The 9,693-nt window shown below is 46.8% G+C and overlaps 1 long non-coding RNA gene across 1 annotated transcript; it reads left to right on the top strand.

Moving 5' to 3' along the window:
* Positions 1-713: 713 nt before the first annotated feature.
* Positions 714-7,007, top strand: LOC147356055 (uncharacterized). The gene is made up of 2 exons (XR_015143841.1): positions 714-986; positions 6,776-7,007. It is a non-coding gene; the product is annotated as an uncharacterized LOC147356055 (long non-coding RNA).
* The last annotated feature ends 2,686 nt before the right edge of the window (positions 7,008-9,693 follow it).

Below are 9,693 nucleotides of genomic sequence, written 5' to 3'. Positions count from 1 at the left end.
CTTTTCCAGCGTATGACTTCCTAAGTTCGAAATCGATAGTACTGAAGAGATGGTAGGAGCCATGCTTTAAAGGACAGCTCTCAGCTTCTCTCAGACAGGAGGCAAGGGCGTAAGTCCAGAAAGAACCTCTCCCCTGCTTTATTGGGGCTCTGATTCTTTTGTTCTTGTTTAGCCTCTAAGTTGTTTCCAACTCTTTTGTTACCCCATGGACTGTAGCCAACCAGGCCCCTCTGTCCGTGGGATTCCCCAGGCAAGAATACTGGAGTGGGTTGCCATGCCCTCCGTCAGGGGATCTTCCTGGTTCAGGGATCAAACCCATGCTCTTGCATTGGCAGGCGGGTTCTTTACCACCGAGTCTCTGGTGGCTCAGACGGTAAAGAATCTGCCTATAATATAGGAGACCCAGGTTCCATCCCTGGGTGGGGAAGATCCCCTGGAGAAGGGAATGGCAACCCACTCCAGTATTCTTGCCTGGGGAATCCCATAGACAGAGGAGCCTGGTGGGCTACAGTCCATGGGGTCGCCAAGAGCTGGACACGACCAAGCCACTGACATTTCACTTCTTCATTTGATTTGTAGCCTTGTTTTATGTTCCTCTTGGTGACAGCCAGTTTTATGTGTCAACTCGACCAGCCTTGGGGTGCCAGAGGAAACACGATTTCTGGGTGTGTCTGGGAGGATGACAGCTGACATTAGCACTGAGTGGGTGTCTCAGTAAAGTTGATGCCCTGCCCTAGCATGTGTGTGGGAGGCTCATCCAGTCCTGAGGGCCGACTAGAACGACGGACAGAGGAAGTGGGAGCGCTCCCCTTCTTTGCTTCACTGTTGAACTGGGACATCTCCTCTGCCCCCGGGCTGGGGTTTCCATAATGGGATTTTCCTTGGTTCCCAGGCCTGTGGGCTCAGACTGGATTGCACCACCCACTCTCCTGGGCCTCCAGCTTGCAGATGGCGGGTCACGGGGACTTCTCAGACTCTGCGATCGTGTAAGCCAATTTCTCTCTCTCTCTCATCCCTCCCTCCCTCCCTCTCTTGTTCTCTATCTCCCCACTTCCTCTCTCCACCCCCTCCCCCTCCCCCCCTCCTTCCCTTTCTCTGTCTGTGGCTTGTAAGTGAAATCATGTCGTATTTGCCTTTCTGACTTATTTCACTTAGCACAATACTCTCAAGGTCCATCCATGTTGTGCCAAACGGTGGGACTGTATTTTTTATGGCTGAGCAGCATTCAGTTGTATACACAACCTCATCTTTTCATCCATTCATCCATCCATGGACACTTAGGCTGTTTACATATTTTGACTGCTGTAAATAATGCGCTATGAACATTGGGCTGCATATAGCTTTTCAAATTAGTATTTTCATGAACCTGGTGCTAATTCAAGTTGGCCATGAACCCATATTGCTACCAAGTAAAGCTGCTGTTTCATATGTTGCAAAACAGAGACATTGAAAAAGGTACATTTTTTTCTTTCTTTAGAATCCTAACTAATACACCCTTCCTTTGGGTCCTTGAGCATAACACATCAAATAAAAGATGCTAAAATATCTCCAGATGTGCTGACTCTTCCACCTGGACTTCAGAAACGTACTTTGTTACTGAAGAATTTGAATTCAGTAGGGGAGCTTTGGGCTTCCCTGGTGGCTCAGACAGTGAAGAATCTGCCCTCAATGCAAGAGACGTGGGTTCGATCCCTGGGTTGGGAAGATCCCCTGGAGAAGGGAATGGCAACCCACTCCAGTGTTCTTACCTGGAGACTCCCATGGACAGTGGGGCCTGGTGGGCTACAGTCCATGGGGTGGCAAAGAGTCAGACATGACTGAATGACTAAGCACATAAGGCATCTTCAGTGAGCTCTCCTGAGATAACTAGTCTAGATCTGCAGATCTGAGCGCTTTAATCAAGGGTAGAGAGCTTCCTTTCATGAAGGTTTTCATCTGGGTAGGGTAAGCTAGGCAGTGGGTACCAACGGCCTCAACGTCACAGGGACTTAGAAGAACCAAGTTTGCTTCTTGCTCCGACTGTGAGGGTTGGCAGGGGGATCTTTCTCTCTCTGCCATTGCAGTCTACTCAGCGATCAGATATGGTTCTGCCTCCAGGATCACCTGCCATGGGAAAGGAAACTCTGTGAACCAAACCCAGGATCTTAATGCTGCTGCTCAGAAGTCACACGTTACTGGTGCTCAAAGTTTATAGGGACAAACAAGCAAGAGGGCAGAGCTATTCAGAGCAACAAAAGCGGTTCCCAAGGCTCCTGGCCGGGTCACCGCGCCATGGTTAGAGACAGAGCTGCCAGGGTCTGGGGCTGTAACAGCTCCAGGGTTAATGATCCAAGGCCAGGAACGCAAGTCAGAAAGCACTCCAAGAAGGGGGGACCCGAGGTGAGGCTTAGCTGGGTAAGCACAAACTTCTGAGCCATAACAAAAAGATTAGCTAGACAGACAGCCAGGCTTCTTGAGTCTCTAGAAGGGATACCTAGAGCTTTCCTCCTCCGTCTGACATTTATTCAAATGTTAATTCCAGTGGACACTGAATGTCTCGTTCTCTAAGTGTGTGCTTGGTCTTTCAGCTTTGTCTGACTTTTTCGACCTCATGGACGGGAGCCCACCAGGCTCCTCTGTCCCTGGGATTTCCCAGGCACGAATACTGGAGTGGGTGGCCATGTCCTCCTCCAGATGGTCTTCCCAGCCCAGGGATGAAACCTGCATATCCTGCGTCTCCTGCACGGCAGGAGGACTCTCTACGCACAGGAGCCACCTGGGAAGCCCCTAGCTCTCTAGAGCCTCCTCATTTTTACGTTCAGTTCCTGACCTCAAAGACCTTCAAACCAGGTAGATTCCAACACTTCCAAGTTGTCTCGTCATCTTATAGAAACGGACACTTAATTTTACTGTGTATTTCATTTCCACCAGACATTTTATATGAAAGCAGTTTAGCTCTGTTATTGATCTAGAGGTGAGGTGTTGGGTATTCTTTGAGAACTTTCTCTCTGCTAGACATTTAATATACGCGTTACATCATTTGATTTTCACGTCAAGCCTGTGGATTTGTCATGAGAAATTTGATGCTTGGAGACTGTTACCAACAGCTCACCGCATTCAAAGTTCATGCATCACATGTTGTACCTAGGCGCTCTCACTTCATTCTCACAACCACCTTCCCTGGTGGCTCAGTTGGTAAAGAATCCACCTGCAATGCAGGAGACCCCGGTTCGATTCCTGGGTTGGGAAGATTCCCTGGAGAAGGGAAAGGCTACCCACTCTGGTATTCTGGCCTGGAGAATTCCATGAACTATACAGTCAAGGGGTCACAAAGAGTCGGACACAACCACCCTGGGTAAGCATAAAAAGGTTAGTAACTTTGCCAACAGTCACAAAGCTAAAATAGAGAGGAGCGGATTTTGGATTAAGTTTGCGTTTGGCAGACCTATTCCATTATGCCAAGCTGTTGTTTGTCAAAAAGAGATTCTAAACTAAGAACAACTTTAAAAAAAATCTAGTTTATCATGTCATATGCTATTGATTAAGATTTCAGTTGAGTTGGATTCATACAACTATATCCATGGCTAACCTGCCCTCCACTTATTATTATAATTCTTTTTTAGCCTAAATTGACACTTGAATGTACTATCCCCTACCAGCAAGGATTAATTTATGACAGAAAATCCTACCCACTGTCGTTTCAAGCATGAAGGTATTGATCGCTTTCTTAACAAGAAGACTGGAGTTGATTTATCAAAATCCTGGATTGGCATTTCATAATTTTGTGGGGCTTCTTAACGCTGCCACCTAGAAATGGTGCTTCGTATTCATCATGTTTTATGGACCCAAGCAAGGGTCATGGCAGGCTTCCGAGGTGGTGCTAGTGGTAAAGAATCTGCCTGCGACGCAGGAGATATAATGAGATGCGGGTTTGATCCCTGGGTCGGGAAGATCCCCTGGAGGAGGGCATGGCAAACCCACTCCAGTATTCTTGCCTGGAGAATCCCAAGAACAGAGGAGCCTGGTGGGCTACAGTCCATGGGGTCGCAAAGAGTCAGACATGACTGATGTGACTTAGCACACACGCAAGAGTCACGGCAGCTTGAGTAGAGACAATGAGACACATCACTCAAGCAGATGATTCCTGGCTCACACATCAGATGTCATGGGTGGAAGACAAAGGGGGATTTAAGGAAGAGCAGAGGAAAGAGGGAGGGAGAGAGGCCTCCTCCAGCTCTTCTATCCAGCAAGAAGCATGTTTTCTGGGAGCCTACCCAGCAGGAGGGTGATTCCTAAGTCCACATTGCAATCCCTGCATCTGAGGGAGCTTGAAGAACGGAAGTACCTGTTTGTTTCAAAATATATGGGGGGTGGTAATTGTTCAAAATTTGTTGTGGGTGATGAAAAAGAGAGAAGTTAGCTTAACCAACTCTGACGATCACCGTCATCCCAGCCGCAGTTCAGTGATTCCTAAGCAGTTTATCTCTATTCAGCCCTGGGATTCACCCTGTTCCCCGGTTTCAATATCACATCTGTCCTTTAATTCGAAATTAAAAAATCCTGTCATCCCTTTAACCAACGAATTCTTCTGGTTTGGTTCCCGTATTAAAGTGCCATGAATTAGATTTTTAATTTTTTTTTTTTACAAAGAATGTTCCAAATTTGAACCTTTCTACCTTTACATCTCACTCCCACGCCATGCCCACCGCCATGGTCAAGGTGGGGATGTCAAGTCCACACTGCATTTGCGGCCTGCCCCTTCCCTCCGCCTCACTCTGCCAGTCCTTATTTTCAGGCACCATCCTTTCTCATGTTGCCCACAGCAACGGCATCCAACTGTTTCTTTCACTTTCATTCTAGATTCCCTACAAGACACTGTCTGCAGAGTCCTAGGAGATTTAAAAAGTGTAAATCAGATTATGTCGCTGTCTGCCTAAAACTCTTAATGACCTTCTCGTTGTCTGCTCTCAAATCCCTCCTCAGGGACCATACCTCACCAGACTGAGAACTTCTTGAGGAAAGGGGCTGGAGCTTTGTTCACGTCTTACACAGCAAGCCAGGGCCCTGCCTCCTGTATTGTATGTGTTTGTGTGCAGGTGTGTATATTAGACGGATGCATGGATGGCAGTACTGCAAGTAATTGTCAGCAGAATATATAAACTGTCTGTAGTAAACATTCTTTGAACGAGTTCTTCCCTTTCATGGAAAGGGTATTCCAAGGGCCTCTTTGCAATGTTATGTGGATAACAGGGGCTTCCCAGGTGGCACTAGTGGTAAAGAAGCGGCCTGCCAGAGCAAGAGATGTAGGAGACATGGGTTCGATCCCTGGGTCAGGAAGATCCACTGGATGAGGACTTGGCAACCCACTCCAGTATTCATGTCTGGAGAATCCCCTGGACAGAGGAGCCTGGCAGGCTATGGTCCATAAGGTCACAAAGAGCCGACGCGACTGAAGTGACTTGGCATGTGGATAACAGGATAGTGTAGCAATGAGGCAAGATAGTATTGCCTGACCTAATTCACATTAGTACTGAGCTAATGTGTATGCACACATGTCCAACTAATAGGCTACTTTCAATTCTGCTGTTTTACAGGGTCTTCAACTGTGAGCATCAAAATTCTGTCAAAAGCTGTTACTCAGATCCATCATCTTACCGTCTTAAGCATCTTCGATGCTTCAAAGCTATTCTTCAAGCATTCAGTGACATAAAGCTAATACAACAACTAGTCAGGCAGAAAAAAGCCTAGACTATGAAATAATATGCCCAGTTTACTAAACAGTTTAACCTACGCATAAACATATCTACTATCTACAAGTGCTGTGCTGTGTGCTTAGTCGCTCAGTCGTGTCCGACTCTTGCAACTCCCATAGACTGTAGCCCGCCAAGCAGCTCTGTCCATGGGATTCTCCAGGCAAGAATACCAGAGTGGGGAGCCATTTCCTTCTCTAGGGGATCTTCCCAACCCAGGGATGGAACCCAGGTCTCCTGCATTGCAGTCAGACTCTTTACCGACTAAGCTATGAGGGAAGGCCACTATCTACAAATAGTATGAAAATTTAACAGCAATGTTTTTCTGTATTAGTTTCCATTTATTCTCACCTGATTATTAATGAGAATTGTAGTCAGGAGCAATTAGTGCAATTTTCCTGCTCCCGATCCTTCTGACGATTGTCTTCTGTTGACACTCTCTGCCCATCTTCTGCTCTTACTCTGATCTATACCCCGTGTGAAGCCCAAACAATTCACCTGGGTGGTAATTTACCTCGGAATTGCTGCTCTAATTAGAGATGATCCCTGTCTCCACACTCACTCCAAAGTCAGTCTTTTTCAGTTCAGTGTTTTAATTGATCTTCAATCCCACTGTTACAGTTCTGCAGTTTCTGTTCATGTTTGGCACCTCACAGATCCAGGCAATAAAATCCCTCCAGTGGCTGTGGCCGGTTACATAATGCCTGCAAGCAAAAACTTGCTTTCCTTTCTAAATCTGCACAGCAAGAGAGGTTTTGCAGAGACAGACATTCACTTCTGACTGCTATCCTGAAGAGTCTCTCCAGCACTACTCAGTACTGAGAAATCCATCTTACTTTGTTTCACCTAATGCACCACAAAATTCATACTCTGCACCCCACCTCTGCTCCCACTAACAATCAATCAATCAATAATATATAATTAAACACCATCTGCTTGTTGTTCACTGGGATCTTATTATTTAAGTTTTTTATACTCTATTGTGATTTATCATGCATAATGGCTTCCCTGATAGCTCAATGGTAAAGAATCTGCCCTCCATGTAGGAAACGTGGATTTGATCCCTGGGTCAGGAAGATCCTTTGGAGTAAGAAATGGCAACCCATTCCAGTGTTCTTGCCTGGAAAATCGCGTGGACAGAGGAACCTGGTGGACTGCAGTCCTGGTGGTCGCAAAGAGTTGGACACGACTTAGCAACTGAACACATTGTACAATAATAACAGTATCCTGTAAAATGCAATGATGAATGCAAAAATATCATTGTATTTTTAAGCATAACTATGTCTTTTGATTCTTTATTTGTCTGTCTTTGTGATATTTCACTTGTCCCATATCAAGTCCTCTTCTTTCCACCAGAGTTCTCCTTGTAGATTCTAGCAAATGGCCCTTATTTAAAGTTCATGTGTCAAGGATCAAGCTAAAATGCAACGGGAAAACTCTATTTTAATTGCTTACTTGAAAAAAATCAGAGTACTCAGTTGCAATTATAGCTATAGTTTTATTTTTTTATTTATAGTTTTCATAAAATTAAAATGCACTTAGTTAAAAACATTTCTTAAAATATACCTTGTGTACTACAGGTATAAAGACCACATGAATTGATTCAATTTTGAAGAGCTCTATGTGGTGTAACTTGTCGGTTGTTGGCCTGGCAATATTTCCTTACTAAAATCCTAAGCCCCTCAGATCCCTGTTATTTAGTCACAAGTGAAGGATTGAAAATGGATTCACCTTATCTCACAGCCCAGCTTCCCTGGCACACGTGGCAGCACAGAGGATCTGGACTCGGTCGGGAAAAATGGGAAGGTGTCATGAAGGGAGCAGCAGGCAAGTGCTAGAGAGAAAATCACATTCTTCTCGACTATGAAAAAAATCCACTTACCCTGAAAACGCTCATGAAAAATGAAACACCCTGGCTTCTGACTGAACAGGTTTCTCTCCATTTCATCTCTATCAAGATATTTGGCAAAATTTAAAAAAAAATTAAGTATATGAGTCTTCCTTTCCTAAAGAAAATGAAAAGTTGGCAAAATCTATGACACTTGTCCTTGAAAAACTAACGATCAGTAAAACTGAAATCTTAAAAAAAAAAAAGGGAGGAACATTTTCTTTTGGAAGAAAGCCAAGCCATCTGATTCTGTGCCCACGGTTTCTAGTAGTAAATTTCAGCAGTCTTACAATTCCAGAATATAATAAAATGACAAACAGTTACTCCCTGTGACATTAAATCAATGGTTGGAGAAGGAAATGGCAACTCACTCCAGTGTTCTTGCCTGGAGAATCCCATGGACAGAGGAGTCTGGCGGGCTAGAGTCCATGGGGTCACAAAGAATCAGACCTGACTCAGCGATTAAACAATCAGGGGGTAATACTGCCCCCAGGGAACACTTGGCAACCTCTGGAGATGTTCTTGGTTGTCTTGTTAAGAGTGCGAGTTGCTATAACACCCAGTGAGTAAAGCCCAGGGGTTGTGCTGAACACCCAGACCCCCCAGGAAAGACCCCACGGCCAACAGTTAGCCCATCACCAAAACGTAAATAAGAAGAGCCCCGTCAGCTTGAGCACAGTCTACTGTGTGAAGCAAGTCAGCCCACCGTGAGGCATCTGCAGAAAAGGTTCAGTCTTTCTCAGAGCTCAGTCTTTTCTTTTTCAGAGCTATCTAAATTTCCTGCGGTCAGCGTCCAGATGAAAAGCTGCTCCGACTGACTACAAGCCTGATAAATAGGAAATAACGTGGCGGCGGGGACAGGGCAGCGGGTATTGTGGAGACTTGGGTAAGAAAGCAGCCCTCTGAGCTGCCTTTTGAAGGAGGAAAAAAAAAAAAAACCTGCCTCTGCGCTCTGTTTGCTGCTCATTAGCTTCCCCAGTGGCCTCTGCGCTCTTTACAAGAGCAGCTTCCTCTGGGGGCCGCGGGGCGGCGAGGGGCGCTCCAGGGAGGGGCGGGGGCGGGCGGTGTGCAAGTCTGAGCAATACAGATCTTTGAGGTGACTAAATTAAAACCATGCTATGAAGCCATAAACTCACTACCGAATCTGTGGCCTCGGGTCAGGGTCGCTGCGGGAGACCCCCGTCCTCAGTGTGCGCGCTTGTTAACATTTTCTGTAAGGACGAGCGGCCCCGGCGAAGCCCGCTCCGAGCAGGACCCCCAAGCCCACATCAAAAATGACCCCAGGCGGGCCGGGGCCACAGGCCTGGTGGGAGGGTCACCCCGCGCGGGGGTCCGGGCCCGCACACCCCGGGGGAGCGCCCCGACCGATGTAAATGTGCGCTTTCATTGAAAATCACTTCGGGTTAGACAAAGCCCATTCTTCCGCACTTGAAAAGCTTACCGGTTTCTGCAATTCATTTGTGTGAGAGATGGAGATTTTCCACGGACCCCAGAAGAACCCGGTGGAGACAATCCCTGTGCGGGTTTCAGCCGCACAGCGCGGCCCGGGAGATGCAGGAGTCCCTCCCGCCCGGCTGCCCTGACACAGCATCCTTCCGCGCCCCTCGGGGGACCACGCTTCCGCGCTGCGGGAGCAGAGGAGAAAGCCCGCCATCCTTGGCTGAGGCGAGTTCAAAGCGGTTTTAAGCCGATGCTAGGTAAAAGAGAGTCTTCTGTTTCTTCTGTATTTTATTTACTTTCTAAAATCCCTAACACCCAATCCAGTGGTTGTTGTCAACTGGGTCCTAGTTTGCCCTCTCCATCTGCCCACCTCCTACACCCAGAACATTTGGGGACATTTTTGGTTGTTGCAACTGGGAAGTCTTGCTGGCATCCAGTGTTAAGAGGCCACGAATTCGGCTGAACATGGTGCCGTGCTCAGGAAAGGCCCTCATGACAAAGAACTACCCACGCATAAGACCGATACTGTGAAGACTAAGGAATCCTGGCCTGATCCGATGCCAAGAACATATGCCAAGGGACGTCCTTGGCGGTCCAGTGGTTAAGACTTCTGCGCTTTCAATGCAGGGGATGTAG

This window comes from Bos grunniens, chromosome 16 (genome assembly GCF_055505025.1).
Source record: "Bos grunniens cultivar Pamir isolate PY7600 chromosome 16, Bosgru_T2T1.0, whole genome shotgun sequence".
NCBI classification, from domain to species: Eukaryota; Metazoa; Chordata; class Mammalia; order Artiodactyla; family Bovidae; genus Bos; species Bos grunniens.
The sequence above is the reverse complement of the archived record's forward strand: the minus strand, read 5'-3'. Positions and strand labels throughout refer to the sequence as shown.